The sequence below is a fragment of the Salvia hispanica genome, chromosome 3 (assembly GCF_029641045.1).
Source record: "Salvia hispanica isolate PSC_SH4W2 chromosome 3, Shi_PSC_v1, whole genome shotgun sequence".
NCBI classification, from domain to species: Eukaryota; Viridiplantae; Streptophyta; class Magnoliopsida; order Lamiales; family Lamiaceae; genus Salvia; species Salvia hispanica.
Genome location: NC_142694.1, coordinates 37,886,103 through 37,898,989, shown reverse-complemented (window position 1 = coordinate 37,898,989; position 12,887 = coordinate 37,886,103). Strand labels below are relative to the sequence as shown.

Sequence of the window (12,887 nt, the reverse complement as noted above, 5' to 3'; positions counted from 1 at the left end):
TACACTTTTGGATGAGGAGATCGGAGTATTGTCTGTGGGTTCATTTTCCTAATTAGCGATGTTCTCTCCTCGTTTTCAATTATTGTGTTGTGCAATATAGTGCACATGTACATACTTGATGTAGGCGAGCACATTTTCGGACCCACATAAGCCCAAATCTTTTCATGCTTATGAACTGTCCCTCGGGAGCGTAAAATGGTTGGTCCATGTCATTCTGCAAACTCATGTTTCTGTGCAAGATGATTTATTTTTATTCAATTAGTGTTAACACATATGCTATGCACAGAATAAAAGATTTTTAAATAATGAAGATATATTAACTTAAAATAAAAAATATATAGAGTAAATAAGTATAAAAATATATTTACAGATAAAAACTAATTAAAATAAGTATTTGTGATATTATAAACAACAACAACAAAAAATATCTGTACAATTGTACTTCTCTCAACCCACTCTTAATGAAACATTCATATTTTAGGAGACGATTGTATACTATTTTAATATTTGATATGAGTATAGTATAAAATAAAAGAAATAACAAAAGAGGAGATGTGTGGATGAAATATAATAAGACATACAAATAAAGAAAAATGGAATACTACTATTTACAAAAGAATTTAAAAAAACTATTTGAAGGAATAAATTGTAACACCCCTTACTCGGTTAGTTTTAACCGAATAAATGGTGTCACGTCTCGGTACGATCGACAAACTAATACATGTCTATTTATCCTGTATAACTTTTTTTTTTCTTTTTGCAAACCTCTAAGGCACAATACTACTAAAAGATTAAACTAATACCTGTCTATTTAACCTGTACAATTTTTTTTTTCTTTTTGCAAACCTCTAAGGCACAATACTACTAAAAGATTAAGCTATAAATACTAACACAACTTTTACTACTGTACCTAACAAAATACGATAACCTGTTTCGATAATTATTTACAACCCCATTAGCAAAAGAAGGTTACATAACCTTATATCTCCAAACCAACTATATACAATCAAAAGTTAGTCTAAGCATGCCACGTGAGAACTCCAACTGTACCAGCAAAAGGGAGGGTAGTGACTCGACACGTGTAGCTGCCAACAAGTGAGTCCACTCGCTTTTATACTCTGCAAGAGGGAGAATAAAGGGGGGGGGTTGAGCTTCGACAAGCTCGTAGTGTAAACGCATTCCGGAAATCAATCTCGACATACTTCAATCGATATCACTAACACAGAAATCAAATTATAACTTGGAATACTACTCAATACCTGTTCATTTTTCAATTCATAAACTGATATCGTTTACCAACACTTTATATAATATCTCCTGAACTATTTAGATCAACTATGCAACAACATAATATATTAGTCACATGATACTTTCAATAGCAACCATTTACCACCTGTTAATCAAAATCATATGCCACAAAATGGCATATCATCATGTCAGTTGTCAACAACATATGCTTTAAGAAAAATATTTAGATATCCAAGGCACAAAACATTATTTCTCAATCAGATATCACATTCATATCACATTCAGCCCCAAAATTATGCTTAGCGATAGACACGAGTACACGGACACTATAAGTAGCCCGATGAGGGCCTCTGTCATGTATACATCTGGGTGAAATACTATCAGATGTTGTATATCTTTCGTATAGCCTATCATAAGGCATCTGTCATATATTACCCGTATAGAGCTCATATCAACTATCAACATATCATATGGATCATCACTTTGGTTATCCGGAAGATGAATGATCAAACATGTGTGTAGTACTGTTGTCCTATGGCATGCCAACTATACTATGTGATTCACTCAAGCAATGGGGCATAACGCAACTATTTCATATAAACTTTCACATTATTCGTCACATATAACTATTTAAATCACTTTGCATATCATATATCACCAATTCACAATTTTAAAACATAATTCTCACATCTTACCTTTCCATATCTCGTTTATGTCATTAAGTTATACCATTCACACAATCATATTTAATCTCTATAGCACAAGCAAATAAAACATATAAAAACGTAGCAATATGCATCGAAGTTTAAGGGATTAAACTCTAGAACACGCGTACACTACATGTACACGTCACAAAAATGCTATTACTTTCTTAGTCAACCATGGATGTGCCCCTTTCCCCTATCGCTTGTGCTTGCACTCGGTTTACCTAATTTTTCAAACAATCAAATATAGTACAATTTATAAATAAACACAAGAAACCAAATTATCACATTTATCTATTTCACTTTCCATATTCTTTCCTTCATCACAACCAAGCCAAATAAAACATATATACAAGTTAAAACATTTCTAACTTCATTCATACCAAAAAGAAGCTAAGAAATTCGATAATGCTATTCAAACCTAATTAATTTTACAAATATGGGACAGCCACTTTATTTTGAAGTTAACACAAAATATTCACATCTTGAAACTAAAACTTCAATTGTAAACCTTTTTATAACAACCAAAAACTAAACCTCTTTCACCGAATCCTTTTTAAAAAATTTCAGCTTGAATTTGGAACAAAAATCAACATCAAACTTCACCACAAGGCAGCCCCAACTTTATACAATATCAAAACCATCAAGAATGTAACTTTAAAATCACCATCAAGAGCTTAAGGTCACATACTACCCTCAAACTCAGATTTTTCCATCATTTTCTGTAACGACCCGCCCTCCTAGGGTATAATAAATTCGACGGTCGCTACCTAGACAACATAAATACAACGAGAGCAAGGCTAGGGTTTCATTTAAAGAGATTTGACCTATGTATATAACAAGCTAACAAAGCAATAAGTCAACGGTTTGATCAAGAATAATCAATGAAGAGCAGATAGCATAAATGGCGATCAAAGTCAAGGGTTGGAATGAATTCAACAAAACACAATATGTCTCAGTCTTCTAATCCAAAAAGAAATAGGTTCAAAACGACTAAGTGATAAAAATGAGTTTCAAAATTTAGCAGAAGCATCCAAGAGAAAGTGAAGCCATGTATGGAGACACGACTACACTCGAAGTTCAAAATATCCATCTTATTAATTAAGTTTGCTCAACACCCGCCAACGCTCGTCGCCATTCAACCTGCACATAAGGAAAACACATGCAGGGCTGAGTATTTTGAAATACCCAGTGAACTCATTGCCAAAACATTTAATAAGTTATGCCACCCTTACCATAGTGAACTCGAGTTTTAAGCAGTTATAAAAGAATATCACGAGTATCACAAAAATAATTTCTTAGACTGACCAGTCAAACAACTCCCCCACTTTTCTCATCAATTATCACAATCACAATCACAATCCTTCCATGGTGCGACGAAAGTGTGGCCACACTTTTCTCCCACGAGACCGGCCGACTAGCAAGGACGACTCCCGATCCCACCGTGTACACAGCCTGGTAGGGTTTGCAGCCCGTACTCAGACCTGAATTCGTTTATACATATCCATAGCCGGTAGCCTAATGGAGCGTACTCACAAACTAGACATCAGGCACACAATATCATCAAAAACAATCACAGGCATGGCATAACGTTTCAAACCACCCTTATAACACCAATCAATATTTTTGCAAGAAATAAGAGAGTTTAAGAATAAAGCCCACCTCGACTGCTTAGATTTCAAGTATGTTCTTTCCCTTTATTATCCTGCTTCGCAACTGAGGTTTCACCTTTTTCTTTTCCGCACATGTACATACCATGTATTAGTCCTAACATAAATTCCTAAATCACGCATGCCTCACGTTTCCCTTTTCCCATCGATTTATCTTAATATTACCAATCAAAATCAAGCCATATTCATCACATAATTTCATTCGCATCTTAACTCTAGATCTATCATCAACATATGTCACACAAGAGTATTTTGCCAACATACACACACAACACACACACACGCAACACACACACACACACGCACGACGCGCACACACACGCACGACGCGCACACACATGCGCACACATGCGCACATATATTCCATATCCCCTTTATCCCACTTTCACTCGATCAAGATGCATGAGGGTTCAAGAATACCGATTAATCGGTTAGATGAAGAAGAATTAATATAAGAATACCTTTTTGGAGAAAAACGAATAGTAGAAACAAAGTAGAGAGTTGGTTCTTCAAAAATCTTGAGGCTCAAACTCTAATTCTTCTCAAAGGATGAAGGATTATTGGAGAAAGGTAGAAGAAAATTGAGTGAGAGTGAAAAAGAGGGAGGGAACGAAAATAATGGGTGGGGGGCGAAAATTTTGAGGGTTAGGGTTAGGTTTTGCTCTTATTTATAGGGTTCAATAAGATCTTTAGGTAATTAAATAGAATATTTGGAAATATTTTTATTCTCCACAATTAAATAAAACAATATTTTGGAGTAGAGAAGAAGAAAAAGATCTAGGGCTCAAACATGGAGATTTTCGAAATATATGGCTTTTAATTAGCCAAGGTTTTGTTTTGGTATATTTTACGGAGTAGAATAAAATATCACAGAGCAAAAATAAAAATAAAAATCTCCCATTGGAGAAAGGAATTAGGCGTGTAATAGGCCTTTTAAATAAGGAATGGATTTTTACTATTAACTAAAATAAGATATGACAAGATCTCCTTGAGGTATGGTAAGATTTGCTAGAATATTTAATTTGAGGTATGGAAAGAAATCAATAAGGGATCAATTAAAAATAAAATAAATTCTTTCCTTCCCAAATATAGGTGATTTTCGAAAATCACCTAGAACAAGTGGGGGCCGATTTTTCTCATTAAAATAGGAAATAATTGGGTTTTGGAATTAATTTGGATAAATATCCCAAGAATTAAATTAAATCCGGAAAAATAGAATTTTCTCCAATAAGATGAGGGGTTTTCGAAAATTCAAGAAAATAAGGTTATGGAGAAATATCCTGATAATCTCACTCACCCACAAACACATAATTCATCACATAATTTCTTAAATTCAAATATTCGCATGCCACGTCATATAATCAACAAGTTTGACTTTTCAAACTTCCTACGCAACCCTAAACTCGACTCGGTCATAATTTCGTTCCTCAATTAATTCTCAACTCCTAAGTCATAAATTAGGGAATTAAATTTTTGGCTCTAAAATTAGGGTTCGAAAAAGTGGGGTGTTATATTTTCATGCTTAAATGTCATAACATACTTCCAATTGCATAATTCCATTGCCAATTTACACAAAAGCATCAAAGCACCAAAATCCCCAATTCAAGAACCCTAATTTCGACTCCCACAACAAGAATCACATCAAATTAACATCATTCCTATGCTTAGAAACAAGATTAAGAAGGTTATGGAAGAGTCTAACCTCTAATTTCAACTAATTTACAAAGCTAAGTGGAGATGGATTTGCAACCTCAGCTCCAAAAATTGAGAAAAACTAGGGGAGATTGAGAGCTTGGATTGGTGGTGTGTTTTGCATGTTTCACGGTGGAGTGGCCGAAATATTTGCAGTGGCTGATCGGAGGGAGTACGAGAGCTGTGAAATCCCTTACTGTGAAGGAGGGAGTATGCGCAAAGAGAGAGAACGAAAGAAAGAAGAGAAGGATGAATTTTTAAAAAAAAATTGATTTATTTTCAAAAACTTAACTCCTTTCTTTTCCCCTATTTTTCCTAAACAAGACATGTTTCCTCTATTACTCATCAATCTCTATTCTTTTTCTTTCTTCTTTTCTTATTTTATAATTTTCATCTTTATCTCATTCTTTTTCTTAATTCTAATTTTTCCTATTTCTATTTCCTATATTTCTATAACATAAAACTAATAAAAGCATATACATATATAAAACCACTAATTAACTATCTAATCTCTAATTTCTAAACTTATAAGGTTTTGGGTTATTACATAAATAGTTCACCAGTTTCGATTAACAAAATCAACTCAATTATAACTATGTGTACTTCTAGTAATTTAAATATAAATATATTTATTAATTATATATCTTGAATATAAATATATATTTATAAGTAATTTCAACAATTAATATTATGCAATATTATTCTTTGTTTGATAATAATATTAATTTAGTTTCACTTTATATCATTATTTATTGGTGTTTCATAATTACTTGGTTTAGCCACATTTGAATTCAATAAAAATATATTTCAAAATTTTGAGAAGTAAAAAAGAATAGAAATGTGAGTAAATATAAAACAATTCAAGAGAAGTAGAAGTAACACCAAGTATACGATCTAACATCAAGAAACTAACACATAGTAAATCAAAGTCAACTCAATTCTAACTATATATATATATATATATATATATATATATATATAGAATTAATTACTTATAAAAAAATAATTTAAAAATATATTATACAAAGTTCAATAAATTAAAAATTCAAATTAAAAACTGTATTTAATCAAGAAAGATGTACTATTATAAATTGATTACACAACGGCCCTTTCTGGTGGGCCAAAGATGATTTGGATTCCTTGTTCTCTCATTTTTGCCGCTCGGAATCGGTTTCCTTGTTCACTGCTCGTGGAAGCTCTTCTACTCGTTGTTGGACAGTCGATGGCTCCAATGCGAAGGAGGAAGTCATCGTTTTGACTAGCACCTCCTCTGGTGCGACGTCCTCATCGTCTCTTCTGAAGAACCAAAATGGGGATTTCCTTTCCTTGCTCAAGTTTAGACTTTGATTTTAGTTATGTACTATTTCATGTTTTGGCTTCAAGAATGTTTTTATCTGACTGAATTTGGCTTCCGAAATTTCTTAATTTGAGTTCTTTGTGATAACTGAATTTGGCTTCAAGGTTCTTGCTATGCTTGCTATGCTGCAATCAAAAATAAAATTCTCAGTAAATCAATCAATAAAAATGCAGATTCAATTAAAGGTGTGTGTATGTATAGGTGTTTTATCTTATTTGAGAAGCCACTGTTTCATTAGACCAACTTTTTGTTCAATAATATCTGTCTCTTTTTTATCCAATGGTTGTCATTTCTTAAAATGACCAAAAGGTAAACAAAATAGCTTCACATTTTTCCTCCAAAAATGACAAAAATGTCTTTTCTCCAAATGACACTTTAGATTATGTTAGATGTTAAATTAGACCCATGATTTTGATAAACATTGGTCATTTCAAATAGATGTCATCGATGAGAAAGTAACTCATAACTCGTGTTGTAGTGACATCCATTGGTCATGAAACTATTGTTGGCACTCTACCACCAATGACAGACCCAGGTGGGGTCGGGCGGGATCGGCCGACCCCACCGGCGGTCCGTCAATACCTCCGACAACCTCACGAAATCAGCCGTCGACCCAGCGCTGCATCAGTTCCGACCCCACGCTTCGGCTTGTTCGTGTCCACGGAAGAGAAATGAGGAAGATAATTTGAAGAAAAAAGATTAGGGGAGAGGTGAAATAGTTTCAGCAAAGAGAAAAAGCATAATGAGAAAACTGGAAAAGGTAGAAAAATTGCAGAAGTTCAAAAAGACGAAGAAGAAAGCGGCGCACCACCGTAATTTCGTTTGAGTAAATCTAGGGAATTTTTTAATACAAAATTATTTTATTTCTTTCTTTTAATTGTAAACTTAAATACTCCGTAGTATTTTAACACGTGTTTGCAGTTTGTTTGATTTAATTAATGTTTTACTAATAGTCCAAGTAAATTGAAAATGTGTAAAATATTAAAAATAATTGTCATTTAGTATGATTCATTAATTTGATTTAATTTGACTTTTATTTTATTTGTAGTTATATAACAATAATATTTGTAAAATTACAAATAAAATTAAATTATTGTATGATAATTTTTTTTATATTTTCAAAAATGTGGATACTAGCATTATTTAATTACCGTGCTTATAAAAAATAATGCAATATTTTAATTTTATTAATATATATATATATAATAATTATTTAAATATTAGTATATTATATATTATTAATTATTTTATTAGAATAAGGCATGAAAAATATAGAGTCATATACTTTCTGATACTTGAGCCAACTGTCACTTAATTAGGTTTCATTTGTTACTCATTTTTGGGAGTTTTTATTATATGCTCTTGATGTACCTACACCATACACCCTTAGTATATAAGGTGATGGTTTTCTCTGTCTTGAAAATATATCAGAAAATAATATTCTTTTCTCCCAAATTTTCGTCTTCTCTATCTCTCGATCTCCACTTCATGGAGCTTAATTCATAGTCTTGTTATGGTATCAGTGAAAATTATTCCGCGATTTATCTCTGATTTTCTTTGATTTTCCTTTTCATCTCTATTTTTCCGATCTTCTTCCCGATCTCCGATGAACAATCGCGGCGATCGTGGTCGTCCTCCACCAGCTGAGGACACATCTAGTCCGTACTATCTTCATCCAAGTGATAGCCCGGGAGCTATCCTTGTTCCGCATCAGCTCAATGGTTCTAATTATCCTGCTTGGAGTCGATCTTTCACCACTGCTCTCCTTGCCAAAAACAAGCTAGTGTTTGTTGATGGTTCGATTTTGCGTCCTGGCCGTGAAGATCTTCTCTATCAGCCATGGATTCGCTGCAATAGCATGGTAATCTCTTGGATACGCAACTCTGTTTCTCCTCAAATATGCTCGAGTGTTATGTACCTCGATGATGCTTATTCAATCTGGTCAGATCTGAATGATCGATTTTCTACCGGTGATTCTGCTCGGATCTATCAGTTGAAACAACAGCTGATGTCTCTCTCTCAAGGCACCTCTGATGTCAATGGTTATTTTACAAATCTAAGGATTGTTTGGGATGAGTTCAAAAGTACTCAGCCGATCTCATGGTGCACCTGTGGTCGTTGTAATTGTGGTAGCGCTACACGGTGGCATGAGCATCAAGAGCATGACTGCACCATGCAATTTCTCATTGGATTAAATCCATCTTTTTCTCAGATTCGATCTCACATCTTATCTATGGTTCCTCTTCCCTCTTTGTCTAAGGTCTTTGCTCTGGTCATTCAGAAAGAGAGGCAACGACACATTGATGGTACAAGCTTCTCCTCTCATATATCTACTCCTGCTCATGTTGTTCCTGTTCCTAGTGAGCAGCCGTTTGCTAATGCTACTTCTTCTTATGGCCGAGGCATGAATAAATTCCACTGTTCTCATTGTGGTAAGACTAATCATCCTGTGGAGAAATGTTTTCTCCTACATGGTTTTCCTCCGGGTTTTGGCAAAGGCAGAGGAAAGGCACCTCAAGCTACTGCTCATTCTGGAAATGCAGCCTCTAATCAACATAAATCTGTTAATTTTGTGGAGGAGACAGTATCTGCTTCTCCTTTGCCCTTGTCTTCATCTGCTGCATCTGCTGTTGTGAATCTCCCAAGTATTGATCAATATCAACAGCTTATCAGTCTTTTGCAGAGCCAACACCTCCATAACTCCACTTCTTTGGCTAGCAACTCCACCTCTGTCAGTCACTCTCAGCCATTAAACAATTTTTCTGGTACAGTTTTCTTCTCACCCTGCATAAATTCTTTTTCATCTTCATGCTCTAGATCTTCTACTTGGATTTTAGATACAGGAGCAACTCACCATGTTTGCTTTGATCAATCTCTCTTTTCCTCTTCCTCTCCAATAGCTAATGCATCTGTCAACCTCCCAAATGGCCATACTGCTCCTGTTACTCACCTAGGTACTGTCCAACTCACTTCTCTCATCACACTCTCTTCCGTTCTTCATGTGCCATCCTTCTCATTTAACCTAATATCTGTTAGTGCTCTCACTCAACACACTTCTTGCACTGTTGTATTTACTCACAATAGCTTCAAAATTCAGGAAGCTATACTGGGGACTGTGATTGGGAGGGGTAACCGTGTTGGCAACTTATACATCTTTGAGTTCCCTGATTCACCAAGTAATGCAGTTAGCAGTTTTCCTTCTACTTCTCAGAATAATGTATCTGCCATTTCTCATGATGTTTCTGTTAACTCAGTTGTAAGTCTTGATGTTTGGCACCAACGTTTGGGCCATCCTTCTCTGAATAAACTCAAAGTTTTGTCTAAATTCTTGTCTCCTATAAACACTCAGCTCACAAATTGCCAGATATGTCCTCTAGCAAAACAGAAGAAGCTTCCTTTTCCGATTTCTGAATTCAAGTCATCTGCTATTTTTGATTTGATCCATTGTGATGTATGGGGGCCATTCTCCACTCCTACACACAATGGATTTAGATATTTCCTAACCATTGTGGATGACTTCTCACGTTTCGTCTGGACTTTTCTCCTCACACAAAAATCAGAGGTCCATACAGTAATGACACAGTTTTTCTCAACTGTTCACACTCAGTTCTCTAAGAAAATCAAGGTCATGCGTAGTGATAATGCCCCGGAGTTTAATCTCACCTCTTTACTCTCATCCTATGGGACTATCTCTCAACATTCTTGTGTAGAAACACCACAACAAAATGCAAGAGTGGAAAGAAAACACCAACACCTTCTCAATGTAGCCAGAAGCCTAATGTTCCAATCACATCTCTCTATTGAGTTTTGGGGGGAGTGTATACTCACTGCTTCTTTCCTCATAAATCGAACTCCATCTTATGTGCTTCCAGACAATTTCACTCCATTCCAAGTGCTTTTCAGTAAGAATCCTACTTACTCCAATCTGAAAGTGTTTGGGTGTCTTTGCTTTGCTTCCACATTGGATAAAAGCAAGCACAAGTTCACTCCAAGAGCTGTAAAATGCTTGTTTCTTGGTTACCCTCCTGGCTATAAAGGGTACAAAGTCATGAACCTGGACACACATGAAATTTTTATCAGTAGAAACGTGACATTTCATGAGTCAGAATTTCCTCTTGCACATCAGTCACCATCTCACTTTCCTACTGATATTTCTCATCCTCCAAATACCTCTTCCCCTCATACTGACCATACTCTCATTCCTCAAAATACTTCCCATAATCCAGATTCTGCCTCTACTTCGTATCAGTCAAAATCAGGAAGAATTATACACACTCCTACACACCTTTCTGATTACATTTGTAATTCAGTAACTTCCACCTCAAAATACCCAATCTCTAACTATTTTTCTTTAGCCAAGCTGTCACAACCTTATCTCAAATTCATCATTCTTCTTTCCATTCTTACTGAACCATCCACCTATAAACAAGCAGCACAACATCCAGAGTGGGTGTTAGCTATGCAAGATGAACTGCAGGCTTTGATTAGGACCGATACATGGTTGATCACGTTCCTACCTCCTGGAAAGATTCCTATATCTTGTAAATCGGTTTACAAGATCAAGTTCAAGGCTGATGCTACTGTAGAAAGGTATAAAGCTCGTTTGGTAGCTAAGGGCTTCACTCAACAGGCTGGGGTTGATTTTCATGATACCTTCTCACCTGTTGCAAAACTCACCACAGTGAAATTAATGTTAGCATTGGCAGCCATAAAAGGTTGGAAATTAGCTCATCTTGACATCAACAATGCCTTTTTGTATGGTGATCTAGAGGAGGAGATATATATGACTCTGCCTCCTGGTTTGGTTATTGAAAATCCACCGGTTGGATCTGGTCAGCTGGTTTGTAAACTCAAGAAGTCTTTGTATGGCCTTAAACAGGCTTCAAGGCAGTGGTACCTAAAGTTCTCTCAGGTTTTGGCTGGTTTTGGTCTGATTCAATCTGCTTCTGACCATTCCTATTTTTATAAATATTCAGCAGATGGGAAGTTCTTTGGTGTGGTTATCTATGTTGATGACATTTTGGTGGCTAGTAGTGAGAATGATCTGATTACTGAGTTCAAGATTTTTCTGCAAGCTCACTTCAAGCTCAAAGATCTGGGCACCCCTAAGTATTTTCTTGGGATTGAGATAGCTAGAAACCAATCTGGTGTGTTTCTTTCTCAACACAAATATGCCTTGGATTTGGTCTCGGATGCTGGTCTACTTGGCTGCAAGCCATCTTCTACACCAATGGATTCTACCAAGTCTCTCCATCAAGATGCAGGGGATCCACTTCCAGATCCCACTCCTTATAGAAGATTGATAGGCCGCCTTGTGTATCTTTGTATCACACGACCTGACATCACCTTTGCTGTAAACAAGCTTAGTCAATTTCTGTCAAAACCGTGCTCGGAGCACATGCTTGCTAGTGAGAGAGTTCTAAGATATCTGAAAGGTACTTTGGGCCACGGTCTTTTCTACTCTGCTAAGGCAGATCCACATTTGAGCATTTTTTCTGATGCGGATTGGGCAGCTTGCCCTGATACAAGAAGATCAATATCTGGTTTTTGCTTGTTTCTTGGCACTTCTCTGATTTCTTGGCGTTCGAAGAAGCAACATACAGTCTCCAGATCTTCAGCGGAGGCAGAATATAGGGCGATGGCCCTTGCTTGTTGTGAAGTGGTGTGGATTGTTGCTTTACTCAAGGACTTTGGATTGGAGGTGACCAAGTCAGTTCCTCTATATTGTGATAGCCAGGCGGCAGTTCATATTAGTTCCAACCCTGTTTTCCATGAACGTACTAAGCATATAGAGGTTGATTGTCATACAGTTCGGGACAAGATACTTGAGGGTGTGATCAGAACAGTCCATGTTAGCAACACTCTACAGCTTGCTGATATCTTCACTAAGCCCTTGGCTGCTTCTCCTTTTCAGAATTTGCTGTCCAAGATGGACTTCACAACCGTTTATAGTCCATCTTGAGGGGGCCTATTAGAATAAGGCATGAAAAATATAGAGTCATATACTTTCTGATACTTGAGCCAACTGTCACTTAATTAGGTTTCATTTGTTACTCATTTTTGGGAGTTTTTATTGTATGCTCTTGATGTACCTACACCATACACCCTTAGTATATAAGGTGATGGTTTTCTCTGTCTTGAAAATATATCAGAAAATAATATTCTTTTCTCCCAAATTTTCGTCTTCTCTATCTCTCGATCTCCACTTCATGGAGC

The 12,887-nt window shown here is 35.8% G+C and overlaps 1 long non-coding RNA gene across 3 annotated transcripts; it reads right to left on the bottom strand.

Moving 5' to 3' along the window:
- Nucleotides 1-2,830: 2,830 nt before the first annotated feature.
- On the bottom strand, nt 2,831-5,574 carry LOC148930666 (uncharacterized). 3 transcript variants are annotated; one of them, XR_016136491.1, is made up of 3 exons: nt 5,325-5,574; nt 3,261-3,686; nt 2,831-3,095 (listed from the first exon to the last, which is right to left on the bottom strand). It is a non-coding gene; the product is annotated as an uncharacterized LOC148930666 (long non-coding RNA). The 3 variants fall into 3 exon arrangements; XR_016136490.1 differs by having other exon boundaries at nt 3,261-3,491; XR_016136492.1 differs by lacking the exon at nt 5,325-5,574 and having other exon boundaries at nt 3,261-3,491; nt 3,615-5,318.
- Nucleotides 5,575-12,887: the final 7,313 nt, after the last annotated feature.